The following is a 22,932-nucleotide window of genomic DNA, read 5'->3' on the forward strand; positions in this document are numbered from 1 at the left end:
CTCACCTGGACCTGGTGTCTCTCGTCCCCACTTTGACCTAACTGAGAACTGCTGAATCTTGTCCCACCTAGGCCGCACCCAGACCTGGGGACTCTTGTCCCCAGCTATGCCTCAATTCGACCTGAACATGGTCCTCACGTGGGCCTCACATGGACCTGGGACTCAGCTGGATAGAGTGGCTCTGGTTCCCACAAGGGGCTCACCTGATACTTCTGATTGTGGTCTTATTCTATGCCACACCAGGACCTAGTATTTCTGTTCCACACCTGGGCTTGCATGGCCCTAGTGCCTCTCGTCCTCATCCAGGCTTCATTGGGTGATAGACCCAAAGATCCTCACCCTGGATACTCTATTCCACACCTGTGCCTCACTTTGAACAGGGACTTCTGGTCCCATTCTGGACCTCAAACTAAACTGGTTACTCTGGTTCCCCTCTGGGCCTCAGCCTTACCTGGTGACTCTGGTCACCCCTTGGGCTTCACTTGGGTCAGGAGAATCTGGTCCTTAGCAGATCCGAACCTGGATCTGGTGACTGGTCGCCACCTGGGCCTCACCTAGACTTGGTGAGTGGGGTTGCCACTTAGGCCTCACACATAGCTGGTGACTCAGGTCCCCTCGTGGGCCTCACTTGGATCTGGTGAATCTGGTCCTTACCTGGTCCTCTTCCAGACCCGGGGACTCTGGTCACCACCTGGGCCTCACCTGGACCTGGTGAATCTGGTCTCCATCTAGGCCTCACCCAGTCCTGGTGACTTTGTTCCCCACCTTTACCTGATTGCTGTGGACTCTTTCTTGGCATCACCTGGAACTGGTGACTCTGATCCTGTCTGCGCGACTCCCAGATATGGTCACTCTAGTCCTCACCTGGGCACCATTGGTACCTGGTGACTCTGTTCCACACCTGAGCCTCACCTGGACATGATGACTCTGGAGCCTCTCTGGGCCTCACCCTGACCTGGTGACTCTGGTCCCCATCTGGATGTCACCTGGACCAGGTGATTCTGGTACCCCTCTAGGCCTCAACCAGTTCTGGTGACTCTGGTCCTCAACTTGGCCTCACCTGGACCTAGTGAATATGCTCCAACTGGGCCTCATTTGGACCTGGTGACTCTGATCCCTACCTGGGCATCATCGGAACATAGTTCCACCTCATGACATGCAGGTTGGCCTCACCTGGACCTGGTAAATCTGGTCCCTACCTGGGCATCATCGGGACATGGTTCCACTGCATGGCCTGCAGGGTGGCCTCACCTGGACCTGGTGAGTGGGGTTGTCACCCTGGCATCTCCCATGCATGGTGACAGAGGTCCCCACGTGGGCTTCAGTTGGACCTGGTGAATCTGGTCCTTACCTGGTCCTCACCCGGAACTCGTAACTCTTGTCAACACCTGGGAATCACATGGACCTGGTGAATCTGATCCCATACTGGGCCTCACCAAGTCCTGGTGACTTTGTTCCCCACCTGGACCTGATTGCTCTGGACTACTTCTTGGCCTCACCTGGAACTGGTGAGTCTGATCCTAATTGGGCCTCACCCAGATCTGGTGAATCTGGTCTTCACCTGTGGACGATTATGATCTGGATACTCGGTTCCAAACCTGAGCCTCACCTGGACATGATGACTCTGGATCCCCTCTGGGCCTCAGCCTGACATGGTGACTCTGGTCCCCATCCGTATGTCACCTAGACCAGTTGAATCTGGTACCCCTCTAGGCCTCAACTCGACCTGGTGACTCTGGTCCTCAACTGGGCCTCACCTGGACCTAGTGAACATGCTCCCCACCTGCGACTCATGTGGACCTGGTGACTCTGTTCTACCTGTGTATCATTGGGACATGGTTACTCTATTCCCCACTGGGACTGACCTGATCCTGGTAACTCTGGTCCTGACTTTGGCCTCTTTGTACCAGGTGAATCTGGCTCCACCTGGGACTCACCTGGAACTGGTGACTCTGATCCTAAGCATGGCCTCACCTGACCTGGTGACTGTGGTTCCCATCGGACCTCACCTGGACCTCATGTCTCTGGTCCAACCTGGGCCTCACCAGGACCTGGTGTCTCTGGTACCCACCTGGGTAGCATCAGGATATGGTTACACTGTTCACTAACAATGACCCAGCCGGACCTATTAACTCTGGTCTTCACCTGGGCCACACCTGGACATGGTGACACTGGTTCCCACCTGGGCCTCACCTGGACATGGTGAGTTGGATCCCCACTGGTCCTCACCTGTATATGGTGATTCTCGTTCCCACATGGACATCATGTGGACCTGGTGACTGCAGTGTTTCTAGCTTCTCATGTACCTCGTGAATCTGGTCCCACCAGGGCCTCACCGGGACCTGGTGAGTGTGGTTGCCACCTGCACATCACCTGGACCTGGTGATTCTGGTCTGCACCTGAGACTACCCTGGATCTGGTGACTATGGTCCCCACCTGGGCTTCACCTGGTTTTAGGGACTCCGGTCCCCATCAGGGCCTCAACTGGCCCTGTTGTCCATGGTCCTCAACTTGGCAAAATTGGGACCCGGTGACTGTGTACCACAACTGGACCTCACCAGGACCAGGTGACTCTGGTCCCCCTCTGGGTCTCACTGTGCCCTAGTGACTGTGAACCCCACTTTGTTCTGACTTGGATCTGCTGACCCTGTTTGCCACCTGCTCCTGACCTCGAACTGTTGACTCTGGTTCTTTCAAGGGCCTCCCCTTGACCTGGTGATCCTGGTCCCCACCTGGTCCTCACCTGGACGTGGTGACACTTGTCACCACCGGGGACTCACCTGGACCTCCTTATGTGTTCCACAATTCGGCCTCAAGTACACCTCTTGACCATGGTCCCCAAGCCGGCCTCACATGGACCTGTTGCCTCTGATCCCCACCGGGGCCTCACATGTACCTGGTAACTCTGGTCCTTACCTGGGCCTCATCTGGACCTACTGACTCTGGTCTCCACCTGGGCTTCACCTGGATCTGGTGACTGTGGTCCCCACCTGGACTTCACCTGGATCTGGTGACTCTGGTCCCGACTTGGACCTCATCTGGATCTGGTGACTCTGGTCCTCAGTTTGCCCTCACTTGGACCTGGTGTCTCTCGTCCCCACTTTGACCTAAAACAGAACTGCTGAATCTTGACCCACCTAGGCCGCATCCAGACCTGGTGACTCTTGTCCCCAGCTATGCCTCAATTCGACCTGATGAATCTGGTCCTCACGTGGGCCTCACATGGCCTGGGACTCAGCTGGATAGAGTGGCTCTGGATCCCACATGGGGCTCACCTGATACTGGTGACTGTGGTCTTATTCTATGCCTCACCAGGACGTAGTGATTCTGTTCCCCATCTGGGCCTGCATGGCCCTAGTGACTCTGGTCCTCACCCAGGCATCATTGGGACCTGGATACTCTATTCCACACCTGGGACTCCCTTTGACCACGGACCTCTTGTCCCATTCTGGGCCTCAAACTAAAATGGTTACTCTGGTGCCCCCTCTGGGAATCACCCTTACCCGGTGACTCTGGTCACTCCTTGGGCTTCACTTCGGCCTGGTTAATCTGGTCCTTAACTGGTCCACACCTGGATGTGGTGACTGGTCGCCACCTGGGCCTCACCTGGACTTGGTGAATCCTGTTGCCACCTGCGCCTCACCTGGACCTTGTGACTGTGGTCCCACCTGGACCTCACCTGGATCTGGTGGCTCTGGTTCCCATATGGGGCTCTCCTGGTCCTGGTTCCTGTGGTCTCCATCTGGCCTCACCTGGAACACAATGACTCTGATCCATATTTGGGCCTCTCCTGGACCTGTTGACTCTGGTCCTTACCTGGGCATCATTGGGACCTGGATACTCCCTTATATTCCTGGGCCTCACCTGGAACTGGTGACTGTGGTCCCACCTGGGCCTCACCTGGACGAGGTGACTTGTTCCCTCAGGGACCTCACCTGGACCTGGTGACTCAGGTCCTCATATGGGCATCATGGAACCTGGTTTCTCAGTTCCACATCGGGGCCTCTAACTGAACCTAGTGATTCTCGTCCCCCTCTGGGCCTCACCCTGACGTGCTGACTCTGGTCCCCACCTAGATATCACCAGAACCGGGTGACTCTGGTCCCCCTCTGGGACTCACCCGGAGCTTGGGACACTGGTCCTCTGCTGAGCCTCCACAGGACCTATTGATTCTACTCCTCACTTAGGCCTCGTCTGGACCTTGTGAGTCTTTTCCCACCTGGCACCAATGGGACATGGTAACTCTGTTCCCCACCTGGGCCTCACCTGGACATGAGAAATTTGCTCCACACTTTGGCCTCAACTAGTCCTGATGACTCTTTCCCCCCCACCTAGGCCTCAATGTGGACCTGGTGCTGTGGTCCCCAGCTGGGTCTCACCTGGACCTGGTGACTCTCGTTCCCACATGAACCACAACTGGATCTGGTGACTGTGGTGTTCTTGTAGACTCACATTTACCTGGTGACTCCGGTCCCCACTAGGGCCTCACTTGGATCCGGTAACTCTGCCCGGCAGGCTTGCCTCACCTGGACCTGGTGAGTGGGGTTGCCACCTGGGCCTCACCCATACCTGGTGACTCAGGTCCCCACATCGGCCTCTTGGACCTGGTGAATCTGGTCCTTACCTGGTCCTCTCCCAGACCCGGGGACTCTGGTCACCACCTGGGCCTCACCTGGACCGGGTGAATCTGGGCCTCACCCAGTCCTGGTGACTTTGTTCCCCACCTGGACCTGATTGCTGTGGACTCTTTCTTGGCCTCACCTGGAACTGGTGACTCTGATCCTATCTGCGCGTCACCCAGATCTGGTGACTCTGGTCCTCACCTGCGCATCATTGGTACCTGGTGAGTCTGTTCCACACCTGAGTCTCACCTGGACATGGTGACTCTTGAACCTCTCTGTGCCTCACCTTGACCTGGTGACTCTGGTCCCCGTCGAAATGTCACCTGGACCAGGGGATTCTGGTACCCCTCTAGGTCTCAACCAGTTCTGGTGACTCTGGTCCTCAACTGGGCCTCACCTGGACCTAGTGAATATGATTTATCTGGGCTTCATTGGACCTGATGACTCCGGTCACTACCTGGGCATCATCGGGACATGGTTCCACTGCATGGCCTGCAGGTTGGCATCACCTGGACCTGGTGAGTGGGTTTGCCACCTGGCCCTCACCCATACCTGGTGACAGAGGTCCCACGTGGGCTTCACTTGGACCTGGTGAATCTGGTCCTTATCTGTTCCTCACCCGGAACTGGTAACTCTGGTCATCACCTGGGAATCACCTGGACCTGGTGAATCTGGTCCCCATCTGGGCCTCACCCAGTCCTGGTGACTTTGTTCCCCACCTGGACCTGATTGCTGTGGACTCCTTTTTGGCCTCACCTGGAACTGGTGACTCTGATCCTAACTGGACACCTCCCAGATCTGGTGACTCTGGTCCTCACCTATGGACCATTATGACCTGGATACTCTGTTCCACACCTGAGCCTCAACTGGACATGATAACTTTGTTCCACAGTTGGGCCTCAACTGGTCCTGATGACACTGTTACCCTCTTAGGCCTCAATCCGGACCTGGTGACTGTCGTCCCAACCTGGGTCTCACCTGGAACTGGTGGCTCTCGTTCCCACATGAACCACACCTGGAGCTGGTGACTGTAGTGTTCGTGTAGACTCACTTTTACCTGCTGTCTCCGGTGCGACTAGGGCCTCACGTGGATCTGGTGACTTTGGCATGCAGGTTGGCCTCACCTGGACCTTGTGAGTGGGGTTGCCCCTAGGCCTCACCCATACCTGGTGAGTCAGGTCCCCGCATGGGCCTCTTGGACCTGGTAAATTTGGTCCTTACCTGGTCGTCTCCCAGCCCCGGGGTCTCTGGTCACCACCTGGGCCTACCTGGACCTGGTGAATCTGATCCCCATCTGGGCCTCACCCAGGCCTGTTGACTTTGTTCCACTCCTGTATCTGATTGCTGTGGACTCTTTTTTGGCCTCACCTGGAACAGGTGACTCTGATCCTATCTGCCCGTCACCCAGACCTGGTGACTCTGGTCCTCACCTGGGCATCTTTGGTACCTGGTGACTCTGTTCCACACCTGAGCCTCACCTGGACATGATGACTCTGGAACCTCTCTGGGCCTCATCCTGACCTGGTGACTCTGGTCCCCATCTGGATGTCACCTGGACCAGGTGATTCTGGTACCCCTCTAGGCCTCAACCAGGTCTGGTGACTCTGGTCCTCCACTGGACCACACCTGGACCTAGTGAATATGCTCCATCTGGGCCTCATTGGACCTGGTGATTCTGGTCCCTACCTGGGCATCATCGGGACATGGTTCCACTGCATCGCCTGCAGGTTGGCCTCACCTGGACCTGGTAACCCTGGTCCCTACCTGGACATCACCAGGGCATGGTTCCACTGCATGGCCTGCAGGTTCGCCTCACCTGGACCTGGTGAGTGGGGTTGCCACTTGGGTCTCACCCATGCCTGGTGACACAGGTCCCCAAGTGGGCCTCACTTGGACCTGGTGAATCTGGTGCTTACCTGGTCCTCACCCGGAACTCGTAACTCTGGTCACCACCTGGGAATCACCTGGAACTGGTGAATCTGGACCCCATCTGGGGTCATCCGTTCCTGGTGACATGGTTCCCCACCTGGACCTGATTGCTGTGGACTTCTTCTTGGCCTTACCTGGAACTGGTGACTCTGATCCTAACTGGGCATCACCGAGATATGGTGACTCTGGTCTCACCTGTGGACCATTATGAACTGGATAATCTGTTCCACACGCGAGCCTCACCTGGACATGTTGACTCTGGATCCCCTCTGGGCCTCAGCCTGACATGGTGACTCTGGTCCCCATCTAGATTTCACCTAGACCAGGTGAATTTGGGACCCCTCTAGGCCTCAACTTGACCTGGTGACTCTGGGCCCCAACTGGGCCTCACCGGGACCTAGTGAACATGCTCCCCACCTGCGCCGCATCTGGGCATGGTGACTCTGGTTTTACCTGGGCATCCTCGGGAAATGGTTAGTGTATTCCCCACTGGGACTGACCTGATTCTGGTAACTCTGATCCTGACTTTGGCCTCTTCTGTACCAGGTGACTCTGAATCCAACTGGACCTCACCTGTAACTTGTGATTCTGATCCTAAGCATGGCCTCACCTGACCTGGTGACTGTGGTTCCCATCGGGACCTCACCTGGACCTCAGGTCTCTGGTTCCACCTTGGCCTCACCAGGACCTGGTGTCTCCGGTACCCACCTGGGTAGCATCAGGATATGGTTACACTGTTCACTAACAGTGACCCAGCCTGACCTATTAACTCTGGTCTTCACCAGGGCTACACCTGGATATGGTGACACTGGTTCCCACCTGGGTCTCACCTGGACATGGTGAGTCGGATCCCCACCTGGTCCTCACCTGTAACTAGTGATTCTCGTTCCCACATGGATATCATGTGGACCTGGTGGCTGCAGTGTTTCTAGCATCTCATGTACCTCGTGACTCTGGTCCCCACCAGGGCCTCACCGGGACCTGGTGAGTGTGGTTGCCACCTGCACCTCACCTGGACCTGGCGATTCTGGTCTGCACCCGAGACTACCCTGGATCTGGTGACTGTGGTTCCCACCTGGGCTTCACCTGGATTTGGGCACTCCGGTCCCCATCTGGGCCTCACCTGGCCGTGTTGACAATTGTCCTCAACTGGGCAAAATTGGGACCCGGTGGCTGTGTTCCACAACTGGACCTCACATGGACCAGGTTACTCTGGTCCCCCTCTGGGTCTCACCGTGCCCTAGTGACTGTGAACCCCACTTTGGCCTGACTTGGACCTGCTGACCCTGGTTGCAACCTGCTCCTGACCTCGATCCGTTGACTCTGGTTCTTTCAAGGGCCTCCCCTTGACCTGGTGATCCTGGTCCCCACCTGGGCTTCACCTGGACGTGATGACTCTTGTCACCACCGGGGACTCAACTGGACCTTGTTACTGTGTTCCACACCTGGGCCTCAAGTAGACCTCTTGCCTCTGATCCCCACCGGGGCCTCAGTTGTCTGGTAACTCTGGTCCTCACCTGGCCTCATCTGGACCTAGTGACTCTGGTCACAACCTGGGGTTCACCTGGATCTGGTGACTCTAGTCCCCACCTGGACTTCACCTGGATCTGGTGACTCTAGTCCCCACCTGGACCTCTCCTGACCCTGGTGACTCTCTTTCCAACATGGACCTCACCTGGGTCTGGTGACTCTGGTCCTCACTTTGCCCTCACCTGGACCTGGTGTCTCTCATCCCCACTTGACCTAACTCAAAACTGCTGAATCTTGCCACACCTAGGCCGCACCCCGACCTGGTGACTCTTGTCCCCAGCTATGCCTCAATTCGACCTGATGCATCTGGTCCTCACGTGGGCCTCACACGGACCTGGGACTCAGCTCCATAGAGTGGCTCTGGTTCCCACAAGGGGATCACCTGATACTGCTGACTGTGATGTTATTCTATGCCTCACCAAGACCTAGTGATTCTGTTCGCCATCTGGGCCTGCATGGCCCAGTGACTCTGGTCCTCACCCAGGCATCATTGGGACCTGGATACTCTATTCCACACCTGGGCCTCAAATTGACCACGGATCTCTGGTCCCATTCTGGGCCTCAAACTAAACTGGTTACTCTGGTTCCCCCTCTGGGCCTCACCCCCACCTGGTGACTCTGGTCACCCCTTGGGCTTCACATGGGCCTGCTGAATCTTGTCCTTAGCTGGTCGGCACCTGTATCCGGTGACTGGTCGCCACCTGGGTCTCACCTGGACTTGTTGAATCCTGTTGCCTCCTGCGCCTCACCTGGACCTGTGACTGTGGTCCCACCTGGACCTCACCTGGATCTGGTGGCTTGTTTCCCATATGGGGCTCACCTGGACCTGGTTCCTCTGGTCTCGATCTGGCCTTACCTGGAACACAATTACTCTGATCCATATTTGGGCCTCTCCTTGACCTGTTGACTCTGGTCCTTACCTGGGCATCATTGGGACCTGGATACTCTCTTATATTCCTGGGCCTCATCTGAACCTGGTGACTGTGGTCCCACCTGGGCCTCACCTGGACGAGGTGACTGGTTCCCACAAGGACTTCGCCTGGACCTGGTGGCTCAGGTCCTCATATGGGCATCATGGGACCTGGTTTCTCAGTTCCACATCGGGGCCTCACCTGGACCTAGTGATTCTCGTCCCCTCTGGGCCTCACCCTGACGTGGTGACTCGGGTCCTCACCTGGATATAACCAGGACCGCGTGACTCTCCTCCCCCTCGGGAACTCACCCGGAGCTGACGACAATTGTCCTCAGCTGGGCCTCAACAGGACCTGGTGAATCTCCTCCTCACTTAGGCCTCGTCTGGACCTTGTGACTCTTTTCCCACCTGGCATCAATGGGACATGGTTACTCTGTTCCCCAACTGGGTCTCACCTGGACATGATAACTTTGCTCCACACTTTGGCCTCAACAAGTCCTGATGACTCTGGTCTCCCCACCTAGTCCTCAATCTGGACCTGGTGACTGTGGTCCCCACCTGGGTCTCACCGGGACCTGGTGACTCTCGTTCCCTCATGAACCACACCTGGACCTGGTGACTGTAGTGTTCTTGTAGACTCACATTTACCCGGTGACTCCGGTCCCCACTAGGGCCTCAACTGGATCTGGTGACTCTGGCCTGCATGTTGGCCCCACCTGGACCTGGTGAGTGGGGTTGCCACCTGGGCCTCACCCATACCTGGTGAGTCAGGTCCCCACGTGGGCCTCTTGGACCTGGTGAATCTGGTCCTTACCTTGTCCTCTCCCAGACCCGGGGACTCTGGTCACCACCTGGGCCTCACCTGGACCTGATGTATCTGGTCCCCATCTGGGAATCACCCATTCTTGGTGAATTTATTCCACACCTGGACCTGATTGCTGTGGACTCTTTCTTGGCCTCACCTGGAACTGGTGACTCTGATCCTATCTGCGCGTCACCCAGACCTGTTGACTCTGGTCCTCACCTGGGCATCATTGGTACCTGGTGACTCTGTTCCACACCTGAACCTCACCTGGACATGATGACTCTGGATCTTCTCTGGGCCTCACCCTGAGCTGTTGACTCTGGTCCCCATCTGGATGTCACCTAGACCAGGTGAATCTGGTACCCCTCTAGGCCTCAACTAGATCTGGTGACTCTGGTCCTCAACTGGGCCTCACCGCGATCTAGTGAATATGCTCCCCACCTGCGCCTCATCTGGACCTGGTGACTCTGATTCTACCTGGGCATCATCGGGACATGGTTACTTATTCCCCACTGGGACTGACCTGATCGTGGTAACTCTGGTCCTGACTTTGGCCTCTTCTGTACCAGGTGACTCTGGCTCCACCTGGGACTCACCTGTAACTGGTGACTCTGATCCTAAGAATGGCCTCACCTGACCTGGTGACTGTGGTTCCCATCGGGACCTCACCTGGACCTCATGTCTCTTGTCCCACCTGGGCCTCACCAGGACCTGGTGTCTCTGGTACCCACCTGAGTAGCATCAGGATATGGTTACACTGTTCACTAACAGTGACCCAGCCGGAACTATTAACTCTGGTCTTCACCTGGGCCACACCTGGACATGGTGACAGTGGTTCCCACCTGGGTCTCACCTGGACATGGTGAGTCGGATCCCCACCTGGTCCTCACCTGTAACTGGTGATTCTCATTCCCACATGGACATCATGTGGACCTGGTGGCTGCAGTGTTTCTAGCTTCTCATGTACCTCGTGACTGTGGTCCCCACCAGTGCCTCACCGGGACCTGGTGAGTTTGGTTGCCACCTGCACCACACCTGGACCTGGTGATTGTGGTCTGCACCTGAGACTACCCTGGATCTGGTGACTGTGGTCCCCACCTGGGCTTCACCTGGATTTCTGGACGCCGGTCCCCATCTGAGCCTCACCTGGCCCTGTTGACCATGGTCCTCAACTGGGCAAAATTGGGACCTGGTGACTGTGTTCCACAACTGAACCTCACCTGGACCAGTTGACTATGCTCCCCCTCTGGGTCTCACCGTGCCCTAGTGAATGTGAAGTCCCCTTTGGCTTGACTTGGACCTGCTGACCTTGGTTGCCACCTGCGCCTGAACTCGAACTGTTGACTCTTGTTCTTTCTAGGGCCTCCCCTGTACCTGGTGATCCTGGTCCCCACCTGGACCTCACCTGGAAGTGGTGACTCTTGTCAACACCGGGGACTCACCTGGACCTGCTTACTGTGTTCCACACATGGGCCTCAATAGACCTGTTGACCATGGTCCCCAAGCCGGCCTCACATGAACGTGTTGCCTCTGATCCCCACCGGGGCCTCACGTGTACCTGGTAACTCTGGTCCTCACCTGGGCCTCATCTGCACCTAGTGACTCTGGTCCCCACCTGGGCTTCACCTCGATCTGGGGACTCTGGTCCCCACCTGGACTTCACCTGGATCTAGTGACTCTGGTCCCCACATGGACCTCTCCTGGACCTGGTGTCTCTCTTTCCAACATGGACCTCACCTGGATGTGGTGAATCTGGTACTCAGTTTGGCCTCACCTGGACCTGGTGTCTCTCGTCCCCACTTTGACCTAACTCAGAACTGCTGAATCTTGCCCCACCTAGGCCGCACCCAGACCTGGTGACTCTTGTCCCCAGCGATGCCTCAATTCGACCTGATGAATCTGGTTCTCACGTGGGCTTCACATGGACCTGGGACTCAGCTGGATAGAGTGGCTCTGGTTCCCACAAGGGGCTCACCTGATACTGGTGACTGTTGTCTTTTTCTATGCCTCACCAGGACCTAGTGATTCTGTTCCCCATCTGGGCCTGCATGGCCCTAGTGACCTTGGTCCTCACCCAGGCATCATTCGGACCTGGATACTCTATTAATCACCTGGGCCTCACTTTGACCAGGGACCTCTGGTCCCATTCTGGGCCTCAAACTAAACTGGTTACTCTGGTTCCCCCTCTGGGCCTCACCCTTACCTGGTAAATCTGGTCAGCCCTTGGGCTTCACTTGGGCCTGGGTTATCTGGTCCTTAGCTGGTCCTCACATGGATCTGGTGACTGGTCGCCACCTCGGTCTCACCTGGACTTGGTGAATCCTGTTGTAACCTGCGCCTCACCTGGACCTTGTGACTGTGGTCCCACCTGGACCTCACCTGGATCTGGTTGCTCTGGTTCCCATATGGGGCTCTCCTGAATCTGGTCCGTGTTGTCTCCATCTGGCCTCACCTGTAACACAATGACTCTGATACATATTTGGGCCTCTCCTGGACCTGATGATGCTGGTCCTTACCTGGGCATCACTGGGACCTGGATACACTCTTATATACCTGGGCCTCACCTGGACCTGGTGACGGTGGTCCCACCTGGGCCTCACCTGGACGAGGTGACTGGTTCCCACAGGGACCTCACCTGGACCTGATGACTCAGGTCCTCATATGGCATCATGGGACCTGGTTTCTCAGTTCCACATTGGGGCCTCACCTGGACCTAGTGATTCTCGTCCCCTCTGGGCCTCACCCTGACGTGGTGACTCTGGTCACCCCTGGATATCACCAGAACCGGGTGACTCTGGTCCCCCTCTGGGACTCTCCTGGAGCTGGAGACACTGGTCCTCAGCTGGGCCTCAACAGGACCTGGTGAATCTACTCCTCATTTAGGCCTCGTCTGGACCTTGTGACTCTTTTCCCACCTGGCATCAATGGGACATAGTTACACTGTTGCCCACCTGGGCCTCTCCTGGACATGATAACTTTGCTCCACACTTTGGCCTCAACTGGTCCTGATGAATCTTGTCCCCCCACCTAGACCTCAATCTTGACCTGGTGAGTGTGGTCCCCACCTGGGTCTCACCTGGACCTGGTGACTCTCGTTCCCACTTGAAACACACCTGGCCCTGTTGACTGTGGTGTTCTTGTACACTCACATTTACCTGTGACTCCGGTCCCCACTAGGGCCTCACCTGGATCTGGTGACTCTGACCTGCAGGTTGGCCTCACCTGGACCTTGTGAGTCGGGTTGCCACATGGGCCTCACCCATACGTGTTGACTCAGGTCCACACGTGGGCTTCTTGGACCTGGTGAATCTGGTTAATATCTGGTCCTCTCCCAGACCCGGGGACTCTGGTCACCAACTGGGCCTCACCTGGATCTGGTGAATCTGGTCCCCATCTGGGTCTCCCCCAGTCCTGGTGACTTTGATCCCCACCTGGACCTGATTGCTGTGGACTCTTTTTGGCCTCACCTGGAACTGGTGACTCTGATCATATCTGCGCGTCACCCAGACCTGGTGACTCTGGTCCTCACCTGGGCAACATTAGTACATGGTGACTCTGTTCTCCACCTGAGCCTCACCTGGACATGATGACTCTGGAACCTCTCTGAGCCTCACCCTTCCCTGGTGACTCTGGTCTCCATCTGGATGTCACCTGGAACAGGGGATTCTCGTATTCCTCTAGGCCTCAACCAGATCTGGTGACTCTGGTCCTCAACTGGGCCTCACCTGGACCTAGTGAATATGCTCCATGTGGGCCTCATTTGGACCTGGTGACTCTGGTCCCTACCTGGGCATCATAGGGATATGGTTCCACTGCATGGCCTGCAGTTTGGCCTCACCTGGGCCTGGTAACTCTGGTCCCTACCTGGGCATCATCGGGACACGGTTCCTCTCCATCGCCTGCAGGTTGGCCTCACCTGGACCTGGTGAGTGGGGTTGCCAATTGTGCCTCACCCATACATGGTCACACAGGTCCCCACGTGAGGCTCAATTTGACCTGGTGAATCTGGTCCTTACCTGGTCCTTCCCGGAACTGGTAACTCTGGTCACCACTTGAGCCTCACCTGGACCTGGTGAATCTGGTACCCATCTAGTCCTCACCCAGTCCTGGTGACTTTGTTCCCCACCTGGACATGATTGCTGTGGACTATTTCCTGGCCTCACCTGGAACTGGGGACTCTGATCCTATCTGCTCGTCACCCAGACCTGGTGACTCTTGTCCTCACCTGGGCATCATTGGTACATGGTGACTCTGTTCTACACCTGAGCCTCACCTGGACATGATGACTCTGGAACCTCTCTGGGCCTCACCCTGACCTGGTGACTCTAGTCCCCATCTGGATGTCACCTTGACCAGGGGATTCTGGTACCCCTCTAGGCCTCAACCAGATATGGTGACTCTAGTCCTCAACTGGGCCTCACCTGGACCTAGTGAATATGATCCATCTTGGCCTCATTTGGACCTGGTGACTCTGGTCCCTACCTGGGCATCATAGGGATATGGTTCCACTGCATGGCCTGCAGGTTTTCCTCACCTGGACCTTGTAACTCTGGTCCCTACCTGGTCATCATCGGGACATGGTTCTACACATGCCTGCAGGTTGGCATTACCTGGACCTGGTAACTCTAGTCCCTACCTGGGCATCATCGGAACATGGTTCCTCTGCATGGCCTGCAGGTTGGCATCACATGGACCTGGTGAGTGGGGTTGTCACCTGTGCCTCACCCATGCCTGGTGACACAGGTCCACACGTGGGCCTCTCTTGGACCGAGTGAATCTGGTTCTTACCTTGTTCTCACCCGGAACTCGTAACTCTGGTCACCACCTGGGAATCCCTGGGCCTGGTGTTTCTGGTCCCCATCTAGGCGTCATCCAGTCCTGGTGACATTTTTCCCCACCTGGACCTGATTGCTGTGGACTCTTTCTTGGCCTCACCTGGAACTGGTGACTCTGATCCTATCTGCGCGTCACCCAGACGTGGTGACTCTGGTCCTCACCTGGACATGATTGGTACCTGGTGACTCTGTTCCACACCTGAGCCTCACCTGGACACGATGACTACGGAACCACTCTGGGCCTCACCCTAACCTGCTGACTCTGGTCTCCATCTAGATGCCACTTGGACCAGGTGATTCTGGTACCCCTCTAGTCCTCAACGAGATCTGGTGCCTCTGGTCCTGAACTGGGCCTCACCTGGACCTAGTGAATATGCTCTATCTGGGCCTCACCTGGACCTGGTAAGTCTGGTGCCTACCTGGGCATCATCGGGACATGGTTCCACTGCATGGCCTGCAGGTTGGCCTCACCTGGACCTGGTAAATCTGGTCCCAACCTGGGCATCATCGTGACACCGTTCCTCTGCATGGCCTGCAGGTTGGCCTCACCTGGACCTGGTGAGTGGGGTTGCCACCTGTGCCTCACCTATACCTGGTGACACAGGTCCCCACGTGGGCCTCACTTGGACCTGGTGAATATGGTCCTTACTTGGTCCTCACCCGGAACTGGTAACTCTGGTCATCATCAGGGAATCTCCTGGACCTTGTGAATCTGGTCCCCATCTGGGCCTCACCCAGTCCTGGTGACTTTGTTCCCCACCTGGACCTGATTGCTGTGAAATCCTTATTGGCCTCACCTGGAACTGGTGCCTCTGATCTTAACTGGCCTCACCCAGATCTGGTGACTCTGGTCCTCACCTGTGGACCATTATGACCTGGATACTCTGTTCCACACCTGAGCCTCACCTGGACATGATGACTCTGGATCCCCTCTGGGCCTCACCCTGACATGGTTACTCTGGTCCCCATCTGGATGTCACCTAGACCAGGTGAATCTGGTACCCCTCTGGGCCTCAACCAGATCTGGTGACTCTGGTCCTCAACTGGGCCTCACCTGGACCTAGTGAATATGCTCCATCTGGGCCTCATTTGAACCTGGTGATTCTGGTCCCTACGTGGGTAACATCGGGACATGGTTCCACATAATGGTCTGCAGGTTGGCCTCTTCTTGACCTGGTAACTCTGGTCCCTACCTGGGCATCATCGGGACACGGTTCCTCTGCATGGCCTGCAGGTTGGCGTCACCTGGACCTCGTACCTCTGGTCCCTACCTGGGCATCATCGGGACACGGTTCCTCTGCATGACCTGCAGGTTGGTCTCACCTGGACCTGGAGAGTGGGCTTGCCACCTGGGCCTCACCCATACCTGGTGACACAGGTCCCACGTGGGCCTAACTTGGACCTGGTGAATCTGGTCCTTACCTGGTCCTCACCCGGAACTGGTAACCCTTGTCACCACCTGGGAATCACCTGGACCTGGTGAATCTGGTCCCCATCTGGGCCTCACCCAGTCCTGGTGACTTTGTTCCCCACCTGGACCTGATTGCTGTGGACTAATTCTTGGCCTCACCTGGAACTTGTGACTCTGCTTCTAACTGGGCCTCACCCAGATATGGTGACTCTGGTCCTCACCTGTGGACCATTATGACCTGGATACTCTGTTCCACACCTGAACCTCACCTGGACATGATGACTCTGGATGACCTCTGGGCCTCACCCTGACATGGTGACTCTGGTCCCCATCTGGATGTCCCCTAGACCAGGTGAATCTGGTACCCCTCTAGGCGTCAACTAGACCTGGTGACTCTGGTCCTCATCTGGGCCTCACCTGGGCCTAGTGAATATTCTCCCCACCTGCGCCTCGATGGACCTGGTGACTCTGGTTCTACCTGGGCATCATTGGGACATGGTTACTGTATTACCCACTGGGACTGACCTGATCCTGGTAACTCTGGTCCTGACTTTGGCCTCTTCTGTACCAGGAGACTCTGGCTCCACCTGGGCCTCACCTGTACCTGGTGACTCTGATCCTAAGCATGGGCTAACCTGACCTGGTGACTGTGGTTCCCATCGGGAACTCACCTGGACCTCATGTCTCCGGTTACACCTGGGCCTCACCAGGACTTGGTGTCTCTGGTACCCACCTAGGTAGCATCAGGATATGGTTACACTGTTCACTAATAGTGACCCAGCCAGACCTATTAGCTCTGGACTTCACCTGGACCACACCTGGACATGGTGACACTGGTTAGAACCTGGGTCTCACCTGGACATGGTGAGTCGGATGCCCACCTGGTCCTCACGTGTAACTGGTGATTCTCATTCCAGCATGGACATCACGTGGACCTGGTGGCTGCAGTGTTTCTAGCTTCTCATGTACCTCGTGACTCTGGTCCCCACCAGGGCTTCACCGGGACCTGGTGAGTGTGGTTGCCACCTGCACCTCACTTGGACCTGGTGATTCTGGACTGCACCTGAGAATACCCTGAATCTGGTGACTGTGGTCCCCACCTGGGCTTCACCTGGATTTCGGGACTCCGGTCCCCATCTGGGCCTCACCTGGCCCTGTTGACCATGGTCCTCAACTGGGCAAAATTGGGACCCTGTGACTGTGTTCCACAACTGGACCTCACCTGGACCAGGTGACTCTGGTCCCCCTCTGGGTCTCACCGTGCCCTTGTGACTGTGAACCCCACCTTGGCCTGGCTTCGACCTGCTGACCCAGGTTGCCACCTGCGCCTGACCTCGAACTGTTGACTCTGGTTCTTTCAAGGGCCTTCCCTGGACCTGGTGATCCTTGTCGGACCTGGGCCACACCTGGACGTGGTGACTCCTGTCACCAATGGGTAGTCACCTGGACCTGCTTACTGTGTTCCACACCTGGGCCTCAAGTAGACCTGTTGACCATGGTTCCCAAGCCGGCCTCACATGGACCTGTTGACTCTGATCCCCACCGGGTCCTCACGTGTACCTGGTAACTCTAGTCCTCACCTGGGCCTCATCTGGACCTAGTGACTCTGGTCCCCATCTGGGCTTCACATGGATCTGGTGACTCTGGTCCCCACCTGGACTTCACCTGGATCTCGTGACTCTGGACTCCACCTGGACCTCTCCTGGACCTCGTGACTCTCTTTCCAACATGGACCTCACCTGGATCTGGTGACTCTGGTCCTCAGTTTGGCCTCACCTGGACCTGGTGTCTCTCGTCCCCACTTTGACCTAACTCAGAACTGCTGAATCTTGCCCCACCTATTACGCACCCAGACCTGGTGACTCTTGTCCCTAGCTATTCCTCAATTCGACCTGATGAATCTGGTCCTCACGTGGACTTCACATTTACCTGGGACTCAGCTGGAAAGAGTGGCTCTGGTTCCCACTAGGGGCTCACCTGATACTGCTGAATGTGGTCTTATTCTATGCATCACTAGGACCTAGTGATTCTGTTCCCCATCTGGGCCTGCATGGCCTTAGTGACTCTGGTCCTCACTCAGGCATCATTGGGACCTGGATACTCTATTCCACACCTGGGCCTCACTTTTACCAGGAACCGCTGGTCCCATTCTGGGCCTGAAACTAAAATGGTTACTCTGGTTCCCCCTCTTAACCTCACCCTTACCTGGTGACTCTGGTCACCCCTTGGGCCTCCCCTGGGCCTGGTGACTCTGGCCTGCAGGTTGGCCTCACCTGGACTTGATTAGTTGATGCCACCTGGGCCTCACCCTTACCTGGTGACTCAGGTCCCCACATGGGCCTCTTGGACCTGGTGAATCTGGCCCTTACCTGGACTTCTCCCAGACCCGGGGAATCTGGTCACAACATGGGCCTCACCTGGACCTGGTGAATCTGGGTCCATCTAGGCGTAACCCAGTCCTGGTGACTATGTTCCCCAACTGGACCTGATTGCTCTGGACTCTTTCTTGCCCTCACCTTGAACTGGTGACTCTGATCCTATTACCTAGTCCTCACCCGGAACTGGTAAATCTGGTCACCACCTGGGCATCACCTACTCCTGGTGACTTTGTTCCCCACGTGGACCTGATTGCTGTGGACACCTTCTTGGCCTCACCTGGAAGTGGTAACTCTGATCCCAACTGGGCCTCTCCCAGATCTGGTGACTCTGGTCCTCACCTGGGCCTCATCTGGACCTAGTGACTCTGGTCCCCACCTGGGCTTCACATGGATCTGGTGACTCTGGTCCCCACTTGGATTTCACCTGGAACTGGTGACTCTGGTCCATACCTGAACCTCTCCTGGACCTGGTGACTCACTTTCCAACATGGACCTCACTTGGATCTGGTGACTATGGTCCTCAGTTTGGCCTCACCTGGACCTGGTGTCTCTCATCCACACTTTGACCTGACTCAGAACTGCTGATCTTGCCCCACCTAGGCCGCACGCAGACATTGTGAGTCTTGTTCCCAGCTATGCCTCAATTCGACCTGATGAATCTGGTCCTCACGTGGGCCTCCAAGGACCTGGGACTCAGCTGGATAGAGTGGCTCTGGTTCCCACAAGGGGCTTACCTGATACTGCTGACTGTGGTCTTATTCTATGCCTCACCAAGACCTAGTGATTCTGTTCCCCATCTGGGCCTGCATGGCCCTAGTAAATCTTTTCCTCACCCAGGCATCATTGGGATCTGGATACTCTATTCCACATCTGCGCCTCACTTTCACCAGGGACCTCTGGTCCCATTCTGGCCCTCAAACTAAACTGGTTACTCTGGTTCCCCCTCTGGGCCTCACCCCTACCTGGTGACTCTGGTCACCCCTTGGGCTTCACTTGGGCCTGGTGAATCTGGTCCTTAGCTGTTCCGCTCCTGGATCTGGTGACCGGTCGCTGCCTGGGCCTCACCTGGACTTGGTGAAACCTGTTGACACCTGCGCCTCCACTGAACCTTGTGACTGTGGTCCCACCAAGACATCACCTGAATCTGGTGGCTCTGGTTCCCATATGGGGCTCTCCTGGACCTGGTTCCTGTGGTATCCATCTGGCCTCACCTGGAACACAATGACTCTGAACCATATTTGGGCCTCTCCTGGACCTGTTGACTCTGGTCCTTACCTGGGCATCATTGGGACCTGGATACTCTCTTATATACCTGGGCCTCACCTGGACCTGGTGAATCTGGTCCCACCTGGGCCTCACCTGGACCGGTGACTGGTTCCCACAGGACCTCACCTGGACCTGGTGACTCAGGTCCTCATATTGGCATCATGGGACCTGGTTTCTCAGTTCCACATCGAGGCCTCACCTGGACCTAGTGATTCTCGTCCCCTCTGGGCCTCACCCTGACGTGCTGACTCTGGCTCCCACCTGGATATCACCAGGACCGGGTGACTCTGGTCCCCCTCTGGGTCTCACCCGGGGCTGGCGACACTTGTCCTCAGCTTGGCCTCAACAGGACCTGGTGAATCTACTCCTCACTTAGGTCTCGTCTGGACCTTGTGACTCTTTTCCCACCTGGCATCAATGGGACATGGTTACTCTGTTCCCCACCTGGGCCTCACCTGGACATGATAACTTTGCTCCACACTTTGGCCTCAACAAGTCCTGATGACTCTGGTCCCCCTACCTAGTCCTCAATCTGGACCTGGTGACTATGGTCCCCACCTGGGTCTCACCTGGACCTGGTGACTCTCGTTCCCACATGAACCACACTTGGACCTGGTGACTGTGGTGTTCTTGTAGACTCACATTTACCTGGTGACTCGGGTCCCCACTAGGGCCTCACCTGGATCTGATGACTCTGGCCTGCAGGTTGGCCTCACCTGGACCTGGTGAGTGCGTTGCCACTAGGGCCTCACCCATACCTGGTGACTCAGGTCCCCACGTGAGCCTCTTGGACCTGGTGAATCTGGTCCTTACCTGGTCCTCTCCCAGACCCGATGACTCTGGTCACCACCTGGGCCTCACCTGGACCTGGTGAATCTGGTCCCAATCTGGGCCTCACCCATTCTTGGTGACTGTTCCACACCTTGACCTGATTGCTGTGGACTCTTTCTTGGCCTCACCTGGAACTGGTGACTCTGATCCTATCTGGGCGTCACCCAGACCTGTTGACTCTGGTCCTCACCTGGGCATCATTCATACCTGCTGACTCTGTTCCACACCTGAGCCTCACCTGGTCATGATGACTCTGGAACTTCTCTGGGCCTCACCCTGACCTGGTGACTCTGGTCCCCATTAGGACGTAACCCGGACTGGGTGATTCTGGTTCCCATCTAGGCCTCAAGCAGATCTGGTGATTCTGGTCCTCAACTGGGCCTCACGTGGACTTAGTGAATATGCTCCATCTTGGCCTTATTTGGACCTGGTGACTCGGGTCCCTACCTGGGCATCATCGGGACATGGTTCCGTGCACCGCCTGCAGGTTGGCCTCACCTGAACCTGGTGAGTGGGATTGCCACCTGTGGCTCACCCATACCTGGTGACTCAGGTCCCCACGTGGGCCTCTTGGACCTGGTGAATCTGGTCCTTACCTCGTCTTCTCCCAACCTGGGGACTCTGGTCATCATCTGGGCCTCACCTGGAGAAGGGGAACTGGTCCCCATCTGGGCCTCACCCAGTCCTGGTTACATTGTTCCCCACCTGGAACTGATTGCTGTGGACTCTTTCTTTGCCTCACCTGCAACTGGTGACTCTGATCCTATCTGCGCATCACCCAGATCTGTTGACTCTGGTCCTCATGTGGGCATCTTGGTACCTGGTGACTCAGTTCCACACCTGAGCCTAACCTGGACATGATGACTCTGGATCCCCTCTGGGCCTCAGCCTGACATGGTGACTCTAGTCCCCATCTGGATTTCACCTAGACCAGGTGAATCTGGTACCCCTCTAGGCCTCAACTTGACCTGGTGACTCTGGGCCCCAAGTGGGCCTCACCGGGACCTAGTGAACATGCTCCCCACCTGCGCCGCATCTGGGCATGGTGACTCTGGTTTTACCTGGGCATCCTCGGGAAATGGTTACTGTATTCCCCACTGGGACTGACCTGATCATGGCAACTCTGGTCCTGACTTTGGCCTCTTCTGTACCAGGTGACTCTGGCTCTACCTGGGCCTCACCTGTAACTGGTGACTCTGATCCAAAGCATGGCCTCACCTGACCTGGTGACTGTGGTTCCCATCGGGACCTGACCAGGTCCTCATGTCTCTGGTGTCACCTGGGCCTCACCAGGACTTGGTGTCTCTCGTACCCACCTGGGTAGCATCAGGATATGGTTACACTGTTCACTAACAGTGACCCAGCCGGACCTATTATCTCTGGTCTTCACCTCGCCACACCTGGACATGGTGACACTGGTTCCCACCTGGGTCTCACCTGGACATGGTGAGTCGGATCCCCACAGGGTCCTCACATCTAAGTGGTGATTCTCGTTCCCACATGGACATCATGTGGACCTGGTGGCTGCAGTGTTTCTAGCTTCTCATGTACCTCGTGACTCTGGTCCCCACCAGGGTCTCACCGGGACCTGGTGAGTGTGGTTGCCACCTGCACCTCACCTGGACCTGGTGATTCTGGTCTGCACCTGAGACTACCCTGGATCTGGTGACTATGGTCCCAACCTGGGCTTCACCTAGCCCTGTTGACCATGGTCCTCATCACGGAAAAATGGCACCCGGTGACTGTGTTCCACACCTGGACCTCACCTGGAGCAGGTGACTCTGTTCCCCCTGTGGGTCTCACCGTGCTCTAGTGACTGTGGACCCACTTTGGCCTGACTTGGACCTGCTGACCCTGGTTGCCACCTGCGCGTGACCTCGAACTGTTGACTCTGGTTGTTTCAAGGGTATCCCCTGTACCTGGTGATCCTGGTTCCCACCTGGGCCTCACCTGGGCCTGGTGACTGTTGTCACCACCGGGGACTCACTTGGACCTGGTTACAGTGTTCCACACTGGGCCTCAAGTAGAACTCTTGACCCTGGTCCCCAAGCCTGCCTCACATTGACCAGTTGCCTCTGATACCTACCAGCGCCTGACGTGTACCTGGTAACTCTGGTCCTCACCTGGGCCTCATCTGGACCTAGTGACTCTGGTCCCCACCTGGCCTTCACCTGGATCTGGTGACTCTGGTCCCCACCTGGACCTCTCCTAGACCTGGTGACTCTCTTTCCAACCTGGGCCTCACCTGGATCTGGTGACTCTGGTCCTCAGTTTGGCCTCACCTGGACCTGGTGTCTCTCGTCCCCACTTTGACCTAACTCAGAACTGCTGAATCTTGCCCCACCTAGGCCGCACCCAGACCTGGTGACTCTTGTCCCCAGCTATGCCTCAATTCGACCTGATGAATCTGAT

The sequence above is a fragment of the Canis aureus genome, chromosome 23 (genome assembly GCF_053574225.1).
Source record: "Canis aureus isolate CA01 chromosome 23, VMU_Caureus_v.1.0, whole genome shotgun sequence".
Classification (NCBI taxonomy): domain Eukaryota; kingdom Metazoa; phylum Chordata; class Mammalia; order Carnivora; family Canidae; genus Canis; species Canis aureus.